Source organism: Odocoileus virginianus, chromosome 32, assembly GCF_023699985.2.
Source record: "Odocoileus virginianus isolate 20LAN1187 ecotype Illinois chromosome 32, Ovbor_1.2, whole genome shotgun sequence".
In the NCBI taxonomy this organism is placed as follows: domain Eukaryota; kingdom Metazoa; phylum Chordata; class Mammalia; order Artiodactyla; family Cervidae; genus Odocoileus; species Odocoileus virginianus.
In genome coordinates, this window is record NC_069705.1 from 12103078 (window position 1) to 12127569 (window position 24492).

Here is a 24492-nt window from a genome sequence, read left to right on the forward strand (position 1 = left end):
ATAGTCTGGTGCTCTAGTAAGTAAAATGTTTCTTGGAGTTCTGTGAGCCACTCTAGCTAAGTCATCAAATCCCAGGTGGGGCTTTTTGGACCCTCTAATCTATTGCCAGTTGGTCAGAAGCCCAGGTCACAAGTTGGACTTGTAATTGACATCTGGATTGTGGGCATGGCAGGGAAACAGTTTCATGGGATGGAGCCCTTTCCCTCTGGGATCCATCTCGGGTCCACAGTGTCAGAACCGAGCTGTATTATTGGACAGCCAACCAGTGTCACAGAATTTCCTTGAAGTGCAAGGGGAAACCCACACACTCTGTAACGTGATGACCATCATGACCTGATTCAAAACAAAAAGTTTCTGGAGACACATCAAACTCTCTGATTTACATTCTATGAACTAGAGAAGGCCTTAGTATCCCCACTGGATGAATGAGGAGACTGAGGCAAAGGGCTGATAGAAGTAAGAGAACCAGTGAACCAGTGAAGTGAAGTGAATTCGCTCAGTCCTGTCTGACTCTTTGCGACCCAATGGACTGTAGCCCACCAGGCTCCTCTGCCCATGGGATTCTCCAGGCAAGAATACCGGAGTGGGTTGCCATTTCCTTCTCCAGGGTATCTTCCAACCCAGGGATCGAACCCAGGTCTCCCGCATTGCAGGCAGATGCTTTACCATCTGAGCCACCAGGAAAGCCCAAGAAGTAAGAGAAACTGAGGTAATTAGAAAGTTTGTGGTGTGTTCTGGGGAAGTTAACCAGCATCCCTGGGGCTCTGGAAGTTTCTGTAAGTCATAGCATATCTAAAGGCAATCAAAGATGCAAAGTTTTGGGGTCAAATAGATTTGTTGAGAATCCCCCGAGAACCATTATTCCTATGCAAATTAGTATGAGGAAGCCTGGATGTTTTTGCAGAAGACAGTAATTCTGGTTGAGATTTCCATGGGATGCAGGTGTGAAGGGTTCTGACCACACCCCCGCCACAGTGTCCCTGTCAACCTTCACATCACACGCTGGCCAGCGAGCTTCCGAATGTCCTTCTGACCTGAGCTAGAAGTCAGGACCCCCAGAAAACTCAGCCACCCGATCAACTCTTCCTGTTAATACGACTAGACAGCCGCTGCGAGCCTGGGATTTATTCTGGTAAACCCCAGTCTCGGGAGGGCCCCGTTCAATTTGTGCAGAAACTCCACCAAGTGTCGAGGGTTGATTTAGTGTCAGAAAAGGGTGTTTGAAACAAGTGCGTTTTCCTTTACGAGTCTTTTAACATCAGGAGAGAAATACGGCTGATTGCAATTGATTTGTATACGTGGCTCTTTGTGTGAAGTGTCACAGTGAGTTTTATAGGAAGATGGAAACAAAGGAGAAGGGAGAAAATTGCTTCTGGAAGATGCAGGACAGAGGGCAGGAGGAAAAGCATCTCACCGAGCACGGTGGGCTCTCCAGGCTGACATGTTTGGCTCCTGGCTCACTTGCCGTGTGACCCTGCGGGTCTTGAAGGCTTGCTTGCTGCACCTGGGAAAGAGGGACAATGACAGGACCTCCCTCACAGACTGTGGGTGAGGTTAAATCAGTTTGTACAACTGAAGGGCTGGGCACAGCGCCTGCTGGATTATTGGTGCTCAACAAAATGACACTGGAAAGCAAAAGCGCATGTGTTGTGGCCCCACAAAGCCAAGGCCTAGAGAGTCTTTCCGGAAGTCAGTGGTCAATCTCTTCCACTCCTCTGGGACTGAGTCTTTCAAAATTGTGAAAACAGGGCTCTAGGCTTTCTGTTCCCCAACCCCAACCCCAGTTGCTTTTGTTTTCCTCCCCTTCATCTCCCTCCATAAAAACTACTTCCAGGAAAGAGGCTTATAAGAGCCCAGCATTAAAAAAAAGATGAAGGGACTTCCCTGGTGGTCCAGTGGTTAAGAAACTGTGCTTCCTCTTCAGGGTGCCCAGGTTTGATCCCTGGTTAGGGAACTAAGATCCCATGCGCTGTGCAGACCAACAGCCAGCAACAGAAGAGTCCACCGGACTGAAATACAGCAGCGCCATCAAGAGAGTGTGTCCCGTACCGGAGCGTGCTAGAACTCTGTAGTTTAAAAAACACTTTCACCCACATTGCTTCATCTAATCATCTCAACAACACCATGTGTCATATAAGGCAAGCATTATGTTTTCCTACATTAAAACAAAACAAGCTGGGTAAGATTCTGAGCATAGAGCTTGTACCGAGATATTACTCTGTGATGACCTTGGTCAGCTTTTGTCTATAATGACTTTACTTTCAGGGCAAGACAAGAAAAGGGACGAGGAAGTGGCTCATCGGGCAGGGTGTCATCCTCTCTTGTGTCAAGTGTACCTTTCCAAAGGGAAAACCCTGACCACACTGCAGGAAGTGTTCCGGGGTGGCTTCCTGAGTTTCTCAATTGAGAGATGATTTTCCAAGGTCGGGAGGGAGGCTGGATGCCTTGTCCTCTAGAACTTCCTCCTCTGGTCTGGCCTGATTTGGCGGGAACCCCACTTGCCTCTGGGGCTTGGGAATGTTTCTCATGGGGCAACAATGTGACAACCAGACTCCTCTCTTTCCCTCTCCTTGGTCCCTGCGAGATCAGCATCTGTGGGCTTTTCGCTTGGGGGAAGCTCTGCTGTCTCACCCCTCAAAGGAGATCCTTGGACCAGAGGAGGGTTTTTCCAAACCTAAGTCCTTGGTGAACTGCTAGGGCCTCAGGCACTGCACTGGGCGGAGTCGGAGGTTGAGGATGTGAGGTTGCCCATTGTCTTTTCTGGAGGACCGTACTTTGCTCTCCGATATGTCTCTTTCACTCTGATAGAATTAAGATAGCCCCCTTTATGAATGGAAATAATGGTAGGGTTTTTGTTTAATATCCCTGGTGATTTAGTCGATAAGTTGTGTCTGACTCTTGTGAACCCGTGGACTGCAGCCTGCTAGGCTCCTTGGTCCATGGGATTCTCCAGGCAAGAATACTGGGATGGGTTGCCGCTTCCTTCTCCAGTGGATCTTCCCAGGAATCGAACCTGGGTCTCCTGCATTTCAGGCAGATTCTTTACCGACTGAGCTGTGAGGGAAGCCCATTAATATCCTTACATGGCCAAATAAAAAATTGACAACCCAGACATTTCTAACACCCCCTTTAAAAATATGCTTTTATTAGGTCTGTGATATACAAAGACAGGGAGCTGATTTATAGGGTGATTAAGTAATCGGTGACTCCTCTCCTAAGCCTGATTTTTGACTTTCTGTGAAGAAGCCACTTTGCCACACACACCCGACTCGTTATCTGCAAGATGGGGGAGGAGACCAGGTCCCCTTGCTCTACATAGACAGCTGAGAAAAGTGATTAGAGAAGGCAAATCCCAGGGGAGTCGTGTGGGCAGCTGAAAACTGGCCTTGAAAGACATCCACTTCCTAATCCTTGAACCAGTGCGAGTGACCTTATTTGGAAAATTAAAGGGGGGTGGGCAGAGCTTGGCAAATGTGATTAAATAAATGATCTTGCGATGAGGAGACTGTCCTGCATTATCCAGGTGGGTTCTAAATGAAAGCACCTATATCTTTGTGAATAGGAATGGGGAGACAGAGGTTTTACAAACAGAGAAGGAGATGTGGAAATCGAGCCGGGGAAGACTGGCAGATACTGGCCTTGAAGATTAGAGTGATGTGGTCACAAGCCAAGGAATGGCAGGGCCACCAGAAGTTGGAAATTGGTAAGGCATCGATTCTCCCCTAGAACCTCTGGAGGGAGCATGGTGCTGCTGACATCTGGATTTCAGCCCAGTGGTACCCAGGTTGGACTTCTAAGTTCCAGAATTGGGAGGGAATAAATATCGGTTTTAAAGTAAGCCACCATATTTGTGATTTATTACAGTCAGGATTTATTACAGCTACCATAGGAAACAAATTGAGGAATCCAAGCTGTAAGCTCCTTTAGTTCGGGGACTAGTCCTATATTTCTTTCATCTCTCTGTGTCTTGTTTTTACCCTGGATGTGCCATTGCTGCTCATGTCTATAGATGGAGTTATCTTGGCATCTTTCTGCTATTTAGTGGCCAACCCTCCATGTCTTCTCTTTTAGGGCTTGTAGATATTCCCTGTTAACCAGTGTCCTTGGGAACTCCTACCTATGGCTATTTCTCAGCTTCATCTCTGGAAGCATTAGACTGTCTCCTTGACATTGCACAGAGAGAGAAGTGCTTTCCAAGACGCTGTTAAGACTCAAAGGAGGCATATTTTTAGGCAGACAGGGTGCAGAGAAATGAGAGTCCAGGCCATGTCCCTCTTCTAAACAGTGCGTGACAGCATACGTTTTCTTGGCTCAGGTCTCTTCTGAGTGAGCTTTTGTTTCCTGGGTTGCTCTGCAACCTGATAAATGGCTGTTATGGGTCAAATCGTGTGCTGGCAAATCCCTATACTGAAGTTCCTAGCCCCTAGTACCTCAGAACGTGATCTTATTTGGAAAGAGGGTCTTTGCAGACATAATGAGTTAAGATGAAGTCATTGAGAGGTCGCTGACCCCAGATGACTGGTGTACTTCTGAAAAGGGAAAATCTGGACTGAGACAGACAGACAGACTCACATACACGGGCGCAGACAGAGAAAGTCCTATGAACATGAAGGCAGAGATGGGAGACATCTGTCTACAATTACCGGAGCACCAGAGATTGCCAGCAAACTGCTGGAAACTAGGGGTGAGGCGCAGGACAAATCTCCCCTTCCAGCCTTCAGAAGAGACTAACCCTGCCGGCACCTTGATCTTGGACTCTGGCCTCCAGAAAGGGGAGACAATCCATCTTGCTGTTTAAGCCAGCTTGCAAATGAACACAGTAACAGTAACCTGTGCATCCTATGTCTTGTCTAAACCTTAGCGAGCAGCGAAATGAGAGAAGGAGACAGAGAGAGAGTAGGGGCGGGAGTCCCTCTGGATGATGTGGCCTTGATGTCTGAACAGGAATCCTTTTACACTCAGCAATTTGTCTGGTGCCTGTGATAAGAGGATGGGTGAAATCTCCAAGCCTCCCCCCGTCCTTGTCCTAATCCCTCCCCAGGGCTCCCACCTTTCCCTCTCGATGGGGTCAGCGAAAGAAAGTCAAGTTTCCATTGCGCCTTTCAAGTTGCCCTCCCCGCCTCCTGAGCCGCCCCTCCCCCCTGTTTCCAAGTGCCCAGCCTTGTCAGAAGAGAGGGGACCATCTGGTTAGTCCTTGTTTACCGCACACCCTGCCAGTTTGAGCTTATTAATCATATTTACCCAAGTATCTTAATTACTCCCTGTCTAGCAACTTGCTTTGCACTCAGCTGCTGACCCCCTTTTTTCCTTCCTTTCTATCATTAATCATAGGAGCAGCGTGGGTACAGGAATTCCTGCAGCTTAGCTTTTGCTGGCACCGTTACCACTCCCAGAGAGGAGCGGCTGGAGGTCACGGCTGGTTCCTGACAAACGTCCTAATTAATCTGCTGAAGATCAGAGGAGGACTAATAGGGGCTGAAGACTGTGTGAGGGGCCCACTCCTCCGCCCTTTCGAGGCGTGTATGCATGTGTGTGTGTGTGCGTGTGTGTGTGTGTGCACGCATGCGATGCTGAGCTTGGCAGGAAAGAGATGGATTCAGCCCTCCATTCAGCACAATAGCATCCCTGCTGCTGCCCACCCCCCTCACCTTCCCTGTTTTGGGAGAAGGAATTTTCTCCTCTTGCTCTGGAGTTGAAAAGACTCACTTGTCTTCTTCTCCCAAATGCAATGGTGAACAAAGTACCGTCCGGCCAAAGTACTCGTGGAAACAGAGTCAGTGTCTGTGTTTGTGCAGGCAGGAGCTGTCACCTGGGTGGACTAGAGTGCTCCCCTGTGGACCCACAGATCCTTGGGATCTCAGGCACTAATGATGCTCTAGGCTAAGGGTGAAGTAAATGGCCAGCGGTGGTGCAGGGCTGCAGAAGCACCCTGGTCAGCTTCATTTCCTGGCTGACAACTTTGCAGATGGACTTTGCACAGGAGGAACCGCCAAGAGCAGAGGACAGCGGAGCGGGAGAATCACATCGTTTCTGGTCCAGCTCGCCCTGCGCCCTTCCCAGGCTCCCGCTCCCTGATGCTCTGGGATCTCCCCAGCCTGCCTCCCGCCCCCTGAGCCCCTTCCTTCTTTCTTGGGCGGAAGGCAGGGTGTAAGACCCCGGACTGTGGCTCCTTTCTTCCTGCCGGCCGTGTCTCAGGCCGAGAGACACCATTAAGGAGCATAATTTGTTGATCCAGGCGCTCCTTGCGTTTCGGCGCCGAGTGGCATCGCTTTCTTTATGACCTCGTAAAGTCACAGCCGAGAGGCCGATTTGGAAAACAAACTGCCTCAGGTTGACAGATAATTAGATACAGGGGACATATTATATGCCTTTGCATATAAATGTGCTCCGAGGCGTGTTGGTTCATCTGAAGTTGAGGTTAAAGGCGCGCCAGGTACTCCTGACACATCACGATATATATTTTCATACAGTCTCCGGCGCTGTGTTGGTTTTATAGCCCTTTCATCCCAGTGCTGACGGATGGGGTGTGAGCACAAGTCAACTTGGAAGAAAGACACGGCTTTTTTACCCGTGAGCCTCCTGGCATTTTGTCTTCCGTCCCCATTTCCCGCCCCCCCACCCCCCAACCCACATCCCATCATTTCTGGGAAGGGGCTGCTCTTTGGGCTTGGGTTCTGCAATAAATGACAAATGACCAGAGTAGGCAGGGCCAAGTTCCATTTTTCTTCTCTCCACTCCCCCCATTTTTGTGAATTCTAATAGGCTTGATTAATGATGTATAATTTAGGGGCCTTTCAAGACTAGGATAGACACTGGTGGAATTCCTTCTGGGGCAAAGGAGAGAAATGGAAGTAGATATTTTCTAGAAGATTCTGTTGGCGGCAGCTGCAGCTGCATGGGATGGTGGCCTGGCTATGTCATGAACGCTGACCTCACAGAGCCCCCACCCCTGCCTCTCCTTGAGATCCACTCTGCGGAAAGCAGAGCCTGATTCCTAGGAAAACTTGGACGGAGAATGAGTCTTCATTCCCCCCTTTGTTTTCCGAAGGCTCAGAGCTGGAAGTCCCAGCTAAATCCATCCCCAAGAAAATGTAAAGAGCTTAGTTTAATGCCCTTGGGAGTAATTTCAATTTAAAAGTGGCATTAGAGCTGGTGCCTAACAGAACGGCTTAGCGGAGGGTCATCTTCTGCTTGGGCAAGTTGCTTAATCTCTTTGAGTCTATTTCTTCATCTTAAAATAGGAATAAAAAGTAGTACACACCTCATCACTTTGAGAAGATTGGTTTGGGTAAAACAGGTAGCCGAGCTCACCTAGAGTATTTCCTGGTTTGGTTTAGTCGCTAAGTCGTGTCTGACTCTTTGTGACCCCATGGACTGTAGTCTGCCAGGCTCCTCTGTCCTTGGAATTTTCCAGGAAGAATACTGGAATGGGTTGCCATTTCCTTCTCCAGAGGATATTCCCCACCCAGGAATTGAACCCAGGTCTCCTGCATTGCAGGCAGATTCTTTACCGACTGAACTATGAGGGAAGTAGTATTTCCTACATGCTAGCTATTTTTCCTAGTGGTGATCAGCAGAGCTAATCATAGTAACGATGCTTAGAGAAGATTCTTGAAGGGAGTGCTCCCACCCAGAGGAAGGGGGTGATCTTCTGGGGCTGCCTCATGGCAGCATGGAGGTGGCCACTGGGTGGTGGGCTGGAAAGAACCTGGTTCCTGGGAGGTCTGGCTCTGGCTCTGATTAGCTGTGTAATCTTGGGCTTTTCACTCCCTCCGTCCCAGTCTGTTTCCTCATCCGTAAAATGAGGGGCCCTCTCTGGGTTGCCCGGGCCGGCGGTCTGACCCCATGATCTGTGTGGGAGGCATGGTCAGTGGTGGCCTCTCCTCTCCTCTGCCAGGCCTCTGGGCCACCCTGTTGTCAACCCAGCTTCTGCAACAAGCCTGTGCTCTTTGCCAGGTCAAACCGGAGGGCTGAGACTGCCTATCAGGAAGACTTTGGGGAGCTGGTTGAACAATTCTCAGCTCGGAATTCACCCTCCTCCTTAAATCTTGCCATTGTCCTATTAGAAAAGGAGAGAGAGAGAAAGAGCAAGAAAGGGAAAGATAATAAACCCCATAGGCCAACCCTAAGCCCTGTTGACAGAGATGATGTAAATAGAGCTGCCGTCACTTTGATGAATTGAATCCTCCGTTAATTAGGATGCATCGATTTAAGGGTTGTCCAAGCAGAGCGTCTGTCTCCCCTTCCCAGCAAGTTATAGCAGAGAGAAGGAGCAGAGGAGGGCAGGCTTTCTCTGTTTCTCACCTGACTGCTGGTGTTGCTTCTGGGCCTCATGAATTATCTCAGAAGCTGGTCACCCCAGTTTTCTCCACATGCCTTTCTTTCTTTCAGCTGATCTGGGCAATGGGCTACACAGCCAGTCTCTGGAAGAAGGGCTCCTTTTGATGTCTATCACCTGCTGGAGTGTTGCCCCCAAAGGTGGTCTGTTGACTTGAAAGGGGAAGGGAGAAGGTCCAAAGTTGGATGGAAGGAGGTATCTGTTGACTTCTGGGCCTTGGAAGCAGTGACTCCTGAGACACAATGTCAGCGATGGCTGAAAATCAGCCTGGCAGCTGCACCCGGCTCTGAGTTGACCAGATGTCAGGTAGTCTCTTCCTGTTCCTCTGTGAGGTTATTAAAATCTCAAAAGGAGGATGAGCGAGGGCCTCACCCTTGCTGTGTGGACAGCTCTCCTGCAGCTGCAGTTGGGCTGGCTGGTGGAAAGACATCCTTATCCATCCCTACCTGTACCTCAGGCCAAGTCGCCTGTGGTCCCAGGGCTCAGAGACTCCAGCCGTCTGTTCTGAATTCCGTTTCCAAAAAGATGAAGACATATTCTTCACAAGGGCCTGGAAGGTCTGAATCTGGATTGAGTCTTCCCTAAATACTAGCAGTTCAACATTTTATAATACTGCGATTAACAGATGAAAATGATTCAGAGCATCAAGACCTGATAAAGCCATGACGTGTTTTTTCATCACCAATGCAACCTAAATGAACACTGCAGATTGTGTGCAAAGATCCCAGTGCTTCACATACAGTGACCAATATGTACATGAAAAGATGTTTAACATCGCTCACTATTGCTACTGCTGCTACTGCTAAGTCACTTCAGTCATGTCTGACTCTGTGCAACCCCATCCCTGGGATTCTCCAGGCAAGAACACTGGAGTGGGTTGCCATTTCCTTCTCCCATGCATAAAAGTGAAAAGTGAAAGTGAAGTCGCTCAGTCATGTCTGACTCTTCGCTCACTATTAGAGAAATGCAAATCAAAACTACATTGTGATATCACCTCACACCAGCCAGAATGGTCATCATCAAAAAAATCCACCAATAATAAACGCTAGAGAGGCTGTGGAGAGAAGGGAACCCCCTACACTGTTGGTGGGAATGTAAATTGGTACAGCCACTATGGAGAACACTATGGAGATTCCTTAAAAATCTAAAAATAGACCTACCATATGACCCTACAATCTCACCCCTGGGCATATTTCCAGAGAAAAACATGATCTGAAAAGATCCATGCGCCCCAACATTCATTGCAGAATTGTTTGCAATATTCAAGACATGGAAGCGATCTAAATGTCTATCGACAGAAGAACGGATAAAGAAGATATGGTACATATATATATGCAACAGAATATTACTCAGCCATTTAACAGAATGAAATAATGCCACTTGTAGCAACATGGACAGACCTAGAGAGTGTCATACTGAGTGAAGTAAGTCAGACAGAGAAAGAGAAATATTGTCTAGCATCCTTTATATGTGGAATGTAAAAAGAAATGATTCAAATGAACTGAAGTAGAAAAGAGAAACAGATGCACAAAGAAAAAAAGATGCTTATCCTTTATTTTACATTCAGTAACTCTCCTAAGACTGTAGGGGATTTCTTGTTTAAATTTAGTGGGCAGCACAGATATAAGGGAAACTTGGGCCACAGTATTGATTAAGACCATGAAAGTTGGCCAATTATTGTGCATTAGCAGATAATAAAATTAACTCAGGGCCTGTGGTGTAGGAAAAGAAAAAAAGATCCCGATGCTTCTTATGAGGTCAAATAAGAAATGAGCTGTTAGCCAAGGTAGGACTGGGAGCCAGGGTGTGACTCCTTATGGAAAAAGCGCTAACCCTGACCTAGGGCACCTTGAACAAAGTGATTCATCTTCAGGTTTCCTCTTGGCTCCCAAGGGTCCCATTCCTCAGGCAAAGGGAGTGTCTCCACTTTCAGAAAAGGTTGCCTTATAAACAGATGGAATGGGAGCTGTAAGAGAGCGCTTAGACCGAGCCTTTCATCTCAAGGCTCCAGCTAAAAATCCTGGCATGACAAAGAGAGGGAAGCGCTCATGGACATCCCCTCCCTTTTAAAAACAGTTTGATTGGAGTACGGTTGATTCACAGTGTTGTGTTAATTTCTGCTGTATAACAAAGTGACGCAGTGATACACACATATACATTCTCTTTAATATTATTTTCCATTAATGTTTATTGCAGGATATTGAATGTAGTTCCTTGTGTGATACAGCAGGACCTTGTTGTTTATCTATCCTTTGTATTAACAGTTTGCATCTACTGATCTCAACCACCAAATCCTTCCTTCCCCCTCCACCCCCCTTGGCAAACATAAGCCTGTTCTCTGTCTGTGAGTCTGTTTCTGTTTCATAAATAGGTTCATTTGTGTCATAGCTTAGATTCCAAATATAAGTGATATCATATGGTAGTCATCTTTCTCTTTCTGACTTCATTTAGCATGATCATGTCTAAGTCCATCCATGTGGCTACAAATGGCATCATTCTTTTTAATAGCTGAGCAATATTCCATCGCATATATGTACCGTCTCTTCTTGTCTGTTGATGGACATTTAGGTTGTGTCCATGTCTTGGCTATTGTAAATAGTGCTGCTATGAATATGGGGTAGACACCCCCTCCCTTGAGTTACTGAAGTCCTGTATGCAAAATACTCAGGCATCCCAGTACCAATAGGGAAGCATCCTTCTGGAGTTGCCTCAGGATTGAATACGCAAGCATATCCTTGGCTAGAGGATGAAGGATAAATTCATTAACATGGGGCTGTGCCCTAAGTGTGTTCAGAAAGACAGATCCCTGACTCTGATCCTGAGGGGATTGGCTGCATGTCCACCCTTCCTCTCAGATGTCACGTCGCCCTCCTCATTGCCAAGGCGGAATCCTGCCTGGCTCACCCTGTCCCATCCCAGGACCTCTGTATCCCCGCTCCTGCCCTCTCTAAGGGAGTCTGGTGTGGCTGTGGTGCTAAGGTTCCCGGCCTTGGAGAACTTGTCCTTTTTCTTCTTTGTTTCCCTGCCAAGGGGATCTGCAGGATAGAGGTGATGGTTTTTCCTAGCCTAGTGATGAACCAGAAGGGATGAGATGGGGAGAGGGAGGAGAGGAGAGGATGGGAAGAAAGAGCAAGAAAAAAAAAAAACAGGAAAAAGATAAGAGGAAATGAAGATAGGGAGTGGCCAAGGGGATTCACAAGGAACAGAGACAGGGAGAGAGACTAGGAGAGTTGGAGAAAAGACACAAAGAAGAAATTCCCCCAAAGAGAAAGTGATGTTGTGGGCAGGAGGAGAGAGAAACAGGAGTCTGGAGTGGAGGGAGAGGAGACAGGAAGCCAGGAGAAGGAAGGGATGAGCAAAACCTCTAGGAAGGAGCCGGGAAAAGAGGCGAGGAGGGAGGGATGGGGGGAGGGAGGCTGGGAGAGGAGCAGGAGGGAGGGGCGCTGGGTGCGGGGAGCGGGGAGACAGAAAGTGCTGTGCTGGGTGGATTACTGTGAGCTTGTCATCTGGAATGGTATAAGCTGTAGGTACAGCATCTCCTGCCCATGATTTATGGTCCCTGTCAGGCAGGGAGCGCGCGTTGTCTGCTGTAGCGTGGAGGACGAATGCACTGCTGTCATCCCCGCCTGGCCAGCCTTTCTCTCTCTCTCTGCTCCGCACGCCCGTTCCCCATTTCACGCCAGTGAACATAAACAATCTTTTGTAAACCTGACAGTCACACTTGCTTCTTTGGAAACATAAAGCAGAAATGTATGACTCGGCTTTCATTACCCAATTTCCTACGCTATATAAAAACACTCAGGAAAGACATGTAAGTGGTCGCGAAACCTGGGAAATTGGAAGTGTCCTGGAGGGAGGGGGGAAAGAAAAAAAAAAGCTGGAGGTGGAGGAGGGGCGTCTGGCTGGGGAGGACCTGGTGAGGAAAGGGATGACGTGTCTTACCCCCGCCCCACATCCTTCCCAGAAAACGCTGTCTGATAAACTGGGCCATCCAGACACATAATTATATTACATTTCTGAATAATAGACATTTCCTGCCTGAAGTGTTGCTTTTCCACCACCCCCCACCTCCTTTGAACCCAGATCACAGTAACGAAACAGTCTTGAGATCAAAGCTGGCTGATAATGTTGCTTTGTTGGTTTTTTTTTTTCCCCTTCTCCTTTTTTTTCTGCTTTACATTTTTCTTCTCTCCTAGCCATTGGGCGAATTCTGCCAAGTCGAAAGTGTAACTTATTTTGAAAGAGCTATTAGGGTGCAGATTGTGGGGATTTTGCGACTGGAACGAACATCTCGGCTGGGAAGGGAGATCTAGTCCTGATACCTGGAGCCTGGTCAAGGGGCCAGAACAGGTGAAGGAAGCCCAACAGGATGGAAAGTTTGGGAAGTGAGACCAGGACACACAGAGACCTGGCCCAGAAGCCACATGGCTCGCTTCCCAGGCCTCTCTGCAGGGATGGATGACTCCTTGTCCTGCCTTCAGTTGTATCCAGTTGTAGCCTTGCAACCAGCAGAGGGGAGGGAGGCTCAGAGGTACTCTGGTTGCTTCCATTGTGCTGGGGTTCTGACCTGGAAGGTCTGGGCCCATAGTTACTAGTGAGGTCGTTCAGCATCACTTCATGTTCCAGACTCTATGGATCTGGGAGCTGAGAGCCATTTGTTAATTCTTAGAATCACTTTTCCTAAAACTCTTTAAGATCAAAATCTTTGCAAGGCATTGAGGAAGTTGCTTTAGTTTGGGTGTTCCCTTTTGAATAAAAGAGCGCCTTTGCAGCATCCTCTGGAGAGCTGACCTTGAACTACATTGCAGCTGGGCAACTGCCATGCCAATCCAGCTGTGTTCATTGACTCAGAGATCTGGGGAGGTCACTTCGCATCCTTGAATTTCAGCTTTTCCAGAAAGATAGACACCCTGTCTATACACCAAACACACATATACGAAACCACACACAAGTATTAGAACACAGGTTCAAGGATGAGAAAACTACAAATTTTAAAGAGTTTTTGAATACCTACTATGTGTCCAGAACTATGCTAGGTTCTATAAAGTGTGTGCCATCAAAACAATTCTGTTTAACTAAAACATTTCTGATATACTGACACCTATGTGGAAGGACCTCTTTCGATTGGCGTGTTGCATACCTCCTTCTGTATTCTCTACAACCCTATCTGTGCCCAAGTGTGGCTCACTCTTCCAAGGTCATATTCTCCTTGCACTCCCCTACAAGAACCTCTTGATCATGGGGCACGCCCATGTTCATAGCAGCACCATTCACAGCAGCCAAGACTTGGAAACAGAGGATGTTCACCAAAAGAGGAATGGACAAAAAAGATGTCCCAAAGAAGATGCATCTTAATGTCCCATGATCCCTTGATTACTCTTCACTCCCCACCCAGGGGTCCTCAGGCTTTCTTACGTGTCATCCAAGGAGGCAGCACAGTGTCGAAAAAACACTCAGACTTTGACTCCAGACCTTGTTTCAAATCCAGGTTCCACCACTTCACTAGCTGTGTTGTCTAAGGCAGATGATTTCTTTGAAGCTGTTTCCTCATCTGCAACATGGGCAAAGTGATACGGTAAGTCCCCTACATATGAATCTTCAAGTTGTGAACTTTCAAAGATGTGACTGTGTGTTCCGTCAATGCTAGGCGTGAGTGAAATCGCATCTTGCCCTCCATCTCCTCTTGCTGAGGATCCTTCAGTTCTACCATCTCCCACCTCCTCTCCTTCCTCCAGCCAGTAACCTGTCTTGCCTGTTCACTCAAAGCCAGCCCCTGGATGCCAGCTATTGCACTACTGTATTTATCAAGGGAATGTACTGTCAGTTTAAACATGGTTTCTTTATTTTATGTGTGTTTTTTTAAATGTATTGTGTGTAAAAACTACTAAACCTATCAGAGTACAGTACTATATAGTTGATTGTGTTAATTGGGTACTAGACTAATAACTTTGTTGGACTTATGAACAAAGTGGACTTACGGACGTGTTCTTGGGATGGGACTCATTCATAGGTAGGGGACTTCCTGTAACCCACCCAGTGGAGTTGTTGTGAAGATTGAATCTACAGTGATTATGACACAGTAGGTAATGAATCAGTATCAATTCCTTTTTTCTTGCCAGCATCTACTACAAATATATTCCCCTCATTTCATGGCATCCAAAGGTCTTCCCAAAACCTTGCTGTTGGCAATACTCAGGGAGGGAACATGCAGGCAGCTGGCCAAGACCTTCCAACCATGATATATAGACTTGATGTGGATCCGGAATTCTCCAGGCCTCCAGAGGGGCCCGTCCTCTGTTACTGTTAGGCATGTGCGTTGGACAAACAAAGGAAGCATGATGAGGGGAATTTAATACATGCCAGGCAGCAGAACAAATGCCGTTGATCTTGGCGATACTCTATAAAAAGCAGGTAAGTGGATCTAGTTTGGTCCTACGGCGATTTCTAATCTTTTTGCCTCACTGGGTAATTTTCACTAGGAAAGACATTCTTTTGCTTGCTGTGGGGTGGGAACAGGGTAAGGCACATACTTATACAAGCTGCCCAAGCTGCATGATACAGAGAGAGCCTCAGAGGTGGACTTCTCACATGCCCAGGGACTGGAGAATTTAAAAAGTGAAAAAGTCACCAGCACAGAAACAGCACAAAACTACACAGCATTGTGAGCTATTCCCACATCAGGAAATATTAACAATAACAGCAAAATAATTACCTATAGGGACTTTTCAAAAAGAATCTTTAATTTTAGAACCACTTTTCATATTATCCATTCACTGAGCCAATCAGCTATTGGACTTAGAAAATGTGCTGTGTCCTAGAAACTTCATTTTCAGGCTTGTCTCTAACTGCACATATCAAAGGTTAAAAAAAAAAAAAGGAAAGAGGGAAGAGATGGGAACACAGTTGGACTTCATGTTAAGAGTGTTCAGGGCACAGAAATCATAGGTCCCCTCTTACTTCTAAACCACTCTCCCTACAAATACAATAAAGGGATATTAATTATTCATAGGGCAGAAGAAGAACTTCCTTCCTTTAATGATTCTTAGAAGTAGACCTCTTCTTGAGTGAGTGTACAGATTAATTTACACTAACTGAATGGGTGTTTTCATCTTACGGGAGAAGTTGGGGGAAGATGACATCAGAATGTACCATTTTAAGGCTTTACGATGATGAGTCTCATTCTCAATGACCAAGAGCAGAGGACATTTGTATGAGGAAATTTTAGGTGGTAACATCAGCCTGTTTTAACTGGCTGGCAGCCTATGTGGCTGTTTACACTAAGTTGTGTCTGACTCTTTTTGTGACCCCATGGACTGTAGCCCACCAGGCTCCTCTGTCCATGAGACTTCCCAAGCAAGAGTACTGGAGTGGGTTGCCATTTCCCTCTCCAGGGGATCTTCCTGACTCAGGGATCGAACCCAGGTTGCTTGCATTGCAGGCGAATTCTTTACCCCTGAGCCACCTGGGAAGCCCAGGCCGTCTTCAAGATCCCATCTGGGGAACTGGAAAAGAGATTTATGTTGGTATCTCAGACTTGCTTCTGGTTTCCTGAAGTTGACTGGTCTTTGGAAGAGTCTCCTGTGAGTTCAATGCTCGGGATAGGATGTCTCAGATCAACAACCAAAGGAGAGGCGAGCTTCTTTTTCTCATTAAAACAGAAGTGGAAGCTACCGGTTGGTATAAACAAGCCACCACAATGCCTGGTCTTTGGTTCTAATCTTGTTAGAACATTGCAGGATCTCATCTTCTATGTGAGTTATTTATTGCTGAATAAGATGTCACTCCCCAAGTTTAGTGGTTATCATCTCACAATCTCTGTAGAATCGGAATTTGGAAATTGGTTATATGGGTGGTTTGGGCTCAGGGTCTCTCCTGAAGTTGCAGTCAAGACACTGGCTGAAGCTACAGTCATCTGAAGGCTTGACTGGGGCTGAAAGAGTTGACCCAGATGCTCACTCAGCCTCACTTCTCTGGCTGCTGGAGGAGATCTCAGATGTTAGCCACATGGGCTCCTCCATAAGTGTACTTGAAGTTTACCCCATGGTGCTGGCTTCCTAAGAGCAAGTGACCCAAAACAGAGACAAAGATGTCACAGTACTTTTTGTTAATACAGACCTGGGAGTCATATGCCATAAATTCTGCCACATTCTGTGCTGAAGGTGAGTTGTTAATACTATGCCCAACCTACTCTCAAGCAGAGGAAAATTAAGGTTAACTCCTTGAATAAATCTGTACTAAGAATTTATGGCTATATATTTTTAAAAATTGGTGGTTTCCCTGGTGGCTCAGATGATAAAGCATCTGCCTGCAATGCGGGAGACTCAGGTTTGATCCCTGGGTTGGGAAGATCCCCTGGAGAAGGAAATAGCAACCCACTCCAGTACCCTTGCCTGGAAAATCCCATGGACAGAGGATCCTGGTAGGCTACAGTCCATGGGATTGCAGAGGGTCAAACATGACTGAGCAACTTCACTTACACATTTTAAAAAATCTGTATTTTCCTCCCTCTCTTCCTATGTATTCATTCAAAACTCATAGCTTTGAACCTTTATTTTCACTCTGGGTCATTTCCATTTTCATACTATAAAATTACCAAAATGTGATGTTGAAATTGATTGAGACTATAAAATACAGATAAATAATTCTACAGATATTTGCTAAATGTGTAAAACCAAACAATACAAAAGCTTTGTTTTGAGTGTTTTCCCTTTGTGATTCTTTTTCATGGGTTTCACCGGGTCAGCCTTCTCCCCTATCTTAGAGATTTTCTTTATAGACTTTCTTCATTGCCCCCGGGACTTTCATACTGTGTTCAAATTTATGGTCATTTATTTGGGAAACATTTAAGAAAATTGCCTGCCAGCTCAATGAGGTTGTTCAACGGAAGTTTTTAAAATAGGAGATAATGGGGAGGTAGGTACAGTTTCCATAGTTGAAACCGTGTACAAGCCCCCATGTCCTTGTCTTTTGAAGTAAAGGGCTGATTTAAGAGTTCATGTTTGGGGAATGTGAAGATGTAGAAACAGCAGCTATTGGACTGGGGAACTGATAGCAATTTAAATTATGAATCTGCCACATGAACACAAAACTCCCTGTTCCCTGAAAGATATAGATGAAGGCCTGACACACATCACTAGGTTGTTTTTACAGAAGGCAGACCCCCATCGGATGAAAACTGCTGACCACAAGAACACAGATCCTAGACTGAAACCAGAAGATTGATGATGCTTGGAACTTCACCTTGATGCCAACCAATCTGAGAATTGTCCATGGGCTGATCATGCCCTACTGCTTGAAAACTTTAGACCTCTTACTATCCCCTCTAATGGGGAGGACATAGTCTTGAGGGCACTAGCTTCTGTGACCTCCTTTGCCTGACAAAGTAATAAAAGCTACTCTTTTTTTTAAAAAAAGGCTGTGCCCCATGGTATGTAGGATCCTAGTTCCCTGACCAGGGATTAAACTCACTCCCCCTGCACTGGAAGCATGAAGTGTTAGCCACCAGGGAATTCTCAGAAGCTACTCATTTCTACTTCACCCCAAACTCTTGTCTCTGCATTTCTCTTTGGCACAGGTGAACAGAGACCAGGTTTTGGCAACACAATAAAGTCTCCTTAGTCTTTGCTTCAGGGACCCCTGCTTTAAATGCAGGGCAGATTGAATCAGTTATGATGCTGCCTAGCTTGACTTTGGCCGACAGACCAGTGTTTCACTGAGCATCCACCCTGGGACTGGTCATTTACTGAATGGCTGTGGATAATATTGGCCATTTAGCAGAGGGAATTTCATGCTGAAACCAGAGACAATTAGCAGGCTCAAGAATATATGAGGATGGTCCCGTCCAAAGCTTTCCCAAGTCCCCAGTTATGTTCACTCAGCCCATCATCCATTCATTCACCCATGCTTATGAATCCCCTACTGTGTGTGAGGCATTGCACCAAAGCAAGAGGTAGCAATGAGTTTCCAAACAATTGGGGGGAACATATTGGGATGAAGGAGCTGGGAATGGATGGCCCTTTCTCCTGGCAAAGAGCCAGCCACTGGACTGATGCTCGGGCGACACCAGAGGGAAGTGACTAGTGAAAGAAAGTGACCCACGATGCTTTCTAAGACCTTGATACAGAAGCCCAGATGTCGGAACTGGGCTCCAGGGTGGTCCAGTTGCCCAAGATAAGGGAGCCATCCAATGACCAGAGCTGAGGTCAACTTAACAACAAATGAGACTCAGAGCTTGCGTCCTTACACTTCTCTAATCTCCTGGGTCTCAGGTGGGACAGCCTCGAGTGGGTGGGGCCCCCAGGGGGCACCAAGTCCCCTGAGTGGGGAGGGAGAGCTGCAGAGACAGGGGCCCAGGGGACCCAACACACCCCAGGGGCTCCCTGGTGCTGGGGGTTCACCTGGATGCTCTGCAAAGCCCAGACGAGGCGGCTTGGTGAAGAAGGGGGCGTGGTGAGCTGGGCAAAGCCCCTTGGGGGTCTGGCAAGGATCCTAGCTTATCTCAGATGTGTCCCCTACCCAGCCTGCTGCTCAGCCGTGGAAGGACAGAGTGAAACCCCCTCTCCTGATGCGGAGAGGCCTGGGGGGGAAGAGCTGTCTGTCTTGGCAGCTCAGGTCTGCAGGCACAAAGCTTTCTTGAGGCTCAGGAAGCTTCCTCCACCCCGTCCCCTCCCCGCTTCTCCCTGGGTCAAAGCCTGCGCCTTCTCCTCAAGGGCTTCATTTCAATGTTAATGAGACTAAGAAGGTGGGCAATCTTGTTCTCCTCTAAAAATTCCATTTCACCCTTCCTCGCTCTCTGAGCATACCTCTCTGATTTAGATGCACTGTGTTTAATTAAAACCGTGTTTGTTTTTCCTTTCTCCTCTGCTCCCTCCACTTCAGGGCAATCCCTCCCACTGCCTCCTGGAGCACACTGTTACCCTGGGCCTCTATCCCCAGCCCCACCTGCCTTGGGGGCACCTCTGAGAGCTGGCCAGGTGGAGTTCTTCCTTCTGTGCCTTGGCCTCTGGGGTGGAGGGGAAGTTTGTGTTGGGAACCATTGGGTATCACTAGATCGTTGAATTAGGTACACAGGTGCCTTGCTTTGGGTAAGCCCGAGAACCCAGTTAGGAACAATCTGGTTTTCAACTAATTTGAGAGAAAAGGAGGGTTTCCCAGTGGATGGGAGAACCTGGGACAGGAAATTGGAGACAGTTCTTCTTTTTCTTCTTTTTTTTTAGGGAAATGCCCTTTCCATCAGATAGGGATTCCAAGAAGGTATTTTTAAAATACTTACCGCCTCTACTGCATTCAAAATAGAATTTAGTCAACAAAATGAAGAACATAAAATCTCACGGCGGCAGAGACCGATAATGACTACTGATGTACTGGTTACAGCGAAGGCACCTGAAAATTTCCAGTGACATTTTTACTGAAGCTTTATATCATTTTACCTATTTTGCATATGAAGAAATGATGACTCAGGTTAAGTTTCTTGTCCAAATTCATACAGGTTAAAAACAGAAATGACATTTGAACCTAGATTTGTCGAACCCCAAATCCCACATTTTCCCACCATATCCAGAAGAGACTTCAAAGGTCATCTGCATGCTAAGCTGCTTCAGTCGTGTCTGACTCTTTGCAACCCCATGGACTGTAGCCCACAGGCTCCTCTGTCCTTGGGAGTCTCCAGGCAAGAATATTGGAATGGGTTGCCATGTGCTCCTCCAGGGAATCTTTCCAACCCAGGGATTGAACCAGTGTCTTTTATGTCTCCTGCATTGGCAGACAAGTTCTTTACCACTAGTACCATGTTGGAAGCCTCAAAGGTCGTCTAGTCCTGAGCAAGTCAGCCTGTTCTGATTGTGGATGAAAACTGCAGCTTGCCACATCAATAAACAAAGGATGTGAGGATTCCAAGGGGCTGCCAAGCCCTCAGCAACCGCAGCTGTCTTTGGCTGTGCACCCTGAGGGGATTAGGATGGGGAAGCACAGGATACTGGCCCCAGATAGCTGAAGTGCATATCAAAGGAGTGATTTCAGTGAGCACAGGCTCCTGCCTCTTCCCACAGAGAAAAGCGCTAAATTCATTCACTTGAGTTGTCTGGTTTCCCTTAATTAATGGTCATCTTCTGATGTTCTGACTACCTGGTTTGTGTTGCAAAAACTCCTATATACCTTGGCTCCTTCCTCCCTTACCTCTCCAGGGAGCAGTCCCTCAGAGCTGTCTGAGATGCTGTGTCCTGGGCTTAAGTCCTCAGATTTGCCCACCACATAAAGCCTAATTCTCAACTTTTAGTGCATTTTTCTCAGTTGACGTGATTTTCCAGAAGCCCAGTAACAATCCTCTGGGGATATGGGGTAGAGAATGCAGGCTGAGAAACCCATCACATGGGGAAACCGCAGATCTTCTGAGAGGAGGAAGGCCTAAAGGACAGACCTGCAAACTCCAGCCACAACTGGTTAATCAGAGGCCACGATGATCTGGCCAGCTGCCTCCTATGGTCACCCATCCACATGGTGGAGTGCCTGGGGCTGGACCTGGAGTACTTAAGTTTACGGTTTTCCTGCCTTTCTGTGTTGACCCTATAGATGGAAAAAAAAATGCACAACCTGAAAGTTGAGAGTCATGTTTTGTCTGGTGGACAAATCTGAGGACTTAAGCCTGGGATGCAGCGTCTCAGATAATTCTGAGAAACTGTTCTGAAGAGGAAGCGGTGGTGGGGGGCCAGGATATATAGGAATTTTTGCAATAAAACCAGGTGGTAGGACTAATAAAAGAATCAGATATCTCAAGTTAAGGAATTTAGTGCTGTTCTATGTATAGGAAGATGCAAGGGTCTGGGTTCACTGAAATCAATCCTTTGATCTATATCTCTGCTATCTGGGGTCAGAGGCTCATCCTGAGTCTCCTCAGAGTGCAATGTCCAAGGTGGCTGCAGCAACTGACCACTACATGGCGGGCCTACTTTATCTCCATCCCAAGCTGTAATATCCTTTGTTTACTGACCCAGCAGGCAGTATTTTAGTTCTCAACCCTCACGTCGTCTATATAAACTAAGGCATACACGGCATCCAGCACTTGGTATACAGTTTGGAAAGAACCAGTATTCTTTGTTCAGTGCTATCAGGGATTCCCCATCTTCCAGCTCAGCACGGTTCAATAAAAATAGTATGCCTTCCACGTGTATGATTTAACATTTTTTTTCTAGTAGGCACATTATAAAAAGTAAAAACAAAGCAGGAAACTTAATTTGAATAATGCATTTTATTTAATTCCATATATCTAAAAGCCAAGCCATATAAAAAGTATAAAAAGTAAGGAGATAGCTCACATTCTGTTTTGTTGCTTTGTACTTCGTAGTAGCCAGAAGCCATGGTGTATTTTTCACGGATCACAGGCCTCCATTTGGACGAGCCACATTACAGAGGCCACGGTCCCGTGTGGCGAGTGGCTGCTTTGTCAGTGAGCCCAGCCCTAGCTCAGGAACTCTTCTGAAAGCTTGGTTGCTGATCCAGTTACAGGTCTTCACCCTAGGGCGGAGCTTTCTGGTTTGGGAAAAGTCGGGGAGCAGACAGGTGTGTCCACTTCAGCTTTCCATGTATTCCCTGCAGAAAGCTTCCCGGGACTAATAGCACCACTTTCTCCCCCAAAGACGAGCTGCTGGTGGGTGGGGAGAGGGTTTGAGTCCTTGTCCAATTGTGGCCCTAAGTGCAGAAGGTGATTCGGAGGGGGTGCAAATGATGGTTCATGACAATTCATTCTGTTCCTTTTGTGCTTTTTTTCTTAGACAGAGATGGGCTAAATTTTTGTGATCTGGAAAGACAAACTCAGCACTTGGGAAACAGCGAAGGAGAAGACCTTTGTCATCAGTGTCCCTATTTCTCCACTGAGCTTGCTGTGGGGCTTCATCCTCAAGGAGGGTCATTTTCAGAGACATGGATGGACTTAGAGGCTTTCATACAGAGTGAAGTAAGTCAGAAAGAGAATAACAAATACTGTGTATTAATTGATACATGTGGAATCTAGAAAAATGGTATGTGCGTGCATGCATGTTCAGTTGCTTCAGTCCTGTCCTACTTTTGTGTGACACTCTGGACTGTAGCCTGCCAAGCTCCTCTGTCTGTGAGATCCTCCAGGCAAGAATACTGGAGTGGGTTGTCATGCCCTCCTCCAGGGGATCTTCCCGACCCAGGGATTGAACTCATATCTCCTGCATTACAGGCTGGTTCTTTACTGCTGAGCCACAAGGGAAGACCCCCCAAAATGGCATAGATGTTCTTATTTGTAAAACAGAAATAGAGACACAGGTGTAGAGAAGAAATGTAGTGACACAAGGTGGGAAGGAAGGGTGGGATGGATTGGGAGATTGGGTTTGATATATATTCACGACTATGTATAAATAGATAGGTATTTGAGAACCTCTGTGCAGCACAGAGAACTGCGCTCAGTGTTCTGTGGTGATCTGAATGGGAAGGAAATCCCAAGAAGAGAGCATATGTGTAGATATACACACACATAGCTCATTCTCTTTGCTGAACAACAGGAACTAACACAGCATTGTGAATCAATACACTCCAATAACAATTAATTTGAAAATAAAGAAGCCCATACGGCAGTCCAGTGGCTGGCTCCCCGTCACCTTGCTGTCATCCAAGGACACCGAGGCTTCTTTATTATGGATGTTGGGGGTGGGTGGAAACACAGAATGTAGACAGCAGCCTCCTTTGCTAGCGTATGCACTTTTATGCTGAGTTCTTGGAGGTCTGGAATTTCTTAGGAAACTGACCTTTTTCCTGGTGGAGGAGGATGGGGGTCACGTGTATGGAGTTAGCAGTAGTCAGGGACGGAGCACAGTGAAAAGGTGCCGTGGCTCTGGAGGAGGGAACCATCATCCACTGACTCTCTGGCCCTTTGTTTCCCTGCCTTGGGCACTGGACTGCTTCATGACCACCTGGAGGGGAAGTGCATCCCGGACTGTGAGACCAGCCCCATCCTTGGCAGGAATGAAACAGGAGATGCAGGGCCAGCAGTCCTCAGATCCACCTGCTGGTTTTTATTGCACACAGTTAGACGGATTCTGCCTGTTTCATTTGGTGCTCCCATTTCCTCTGGCTCAGGATCCCCGCTTCCTACCCTTGGTGCCTTGAAGGACTCCTGTCTTGTCCCTTGGACAGATGGCATCTAATGCTTGTAGCAAGCTCTGCTTCTGATGGGAAGCTTACCTTGGGTCTTGTCCGGTCATTGATGAAGAGACTTGGCCAAGTTAAAAGAAACAGTAGCCATGTTTTCTTTTCTTTTTAAAAAATATTTATTTATTTACTTACTCATTCATTTACTTAATTTTGGCTGCTCTGGGTCTTTGTTGCTGTGTGCGGGCTTTCTCCAGCTGCAGTGAGCAGGGGCTCCTCTTTCGTTGGGGTGCATGGGCTTATCGAATTGACTTCTCTTATTGCAGAGCACGGGCAGGGTGTGAGCTCAGCAGTTGAGGTGAATGGGCTTAGTTGCCCTGGGGCATGTGGGATCTCTGATCCTGATCCTCGGATCAGGGATCTAACCTGTGCTCCTGCATTGGCAGGTGGATTTTTAACCACTGGACCACCAGGGAAGACCCTAGAATCTTAACAGTATCTCACCTGGTGTGTGTGTGTGTGTGTGTGTGTGTAGAAGCATAGAGGTGTGTAGACACGCCATCTCAAACTGGACTGAAAGCTTTATCTGGTGAAGGGACACACCCCTTGTTTCTTTCCTAGGACTCCATGGAACCTGTGCAGAGAACTAGGCCAGCCTTCAAAGCTTGATGACTGACTTAATAAAGCATAAGAATAACTGTACATTTATGTAAAGCCTTTCCCCCAGGAGTGCTCCATACTCTGCAGATAATGGACTTATTTATCCCTGGAGCACCTCGGTGAGGCACTTCCAGGACAGGAGTGACCAGACTTCTGGAATAAATAATGTCAAGAACAGCATGAAGCTAAACTAGCTGATAAGTCTGAGGCCCAGAGGAGGTGGGATGGGCCCAAGGTCACCCATTGAGCTGGGACCCGGACCCAAGTTCTTGCCGCAGTGAGGTGACTCTCTAGCACCTGTGTTCCTGGGTCCCATCTGCATGTCCCCCAGGCTGGCCACGGGCCTTCCACCTCCAAAGGCATATTCCACGGGATATTAGAGGCCT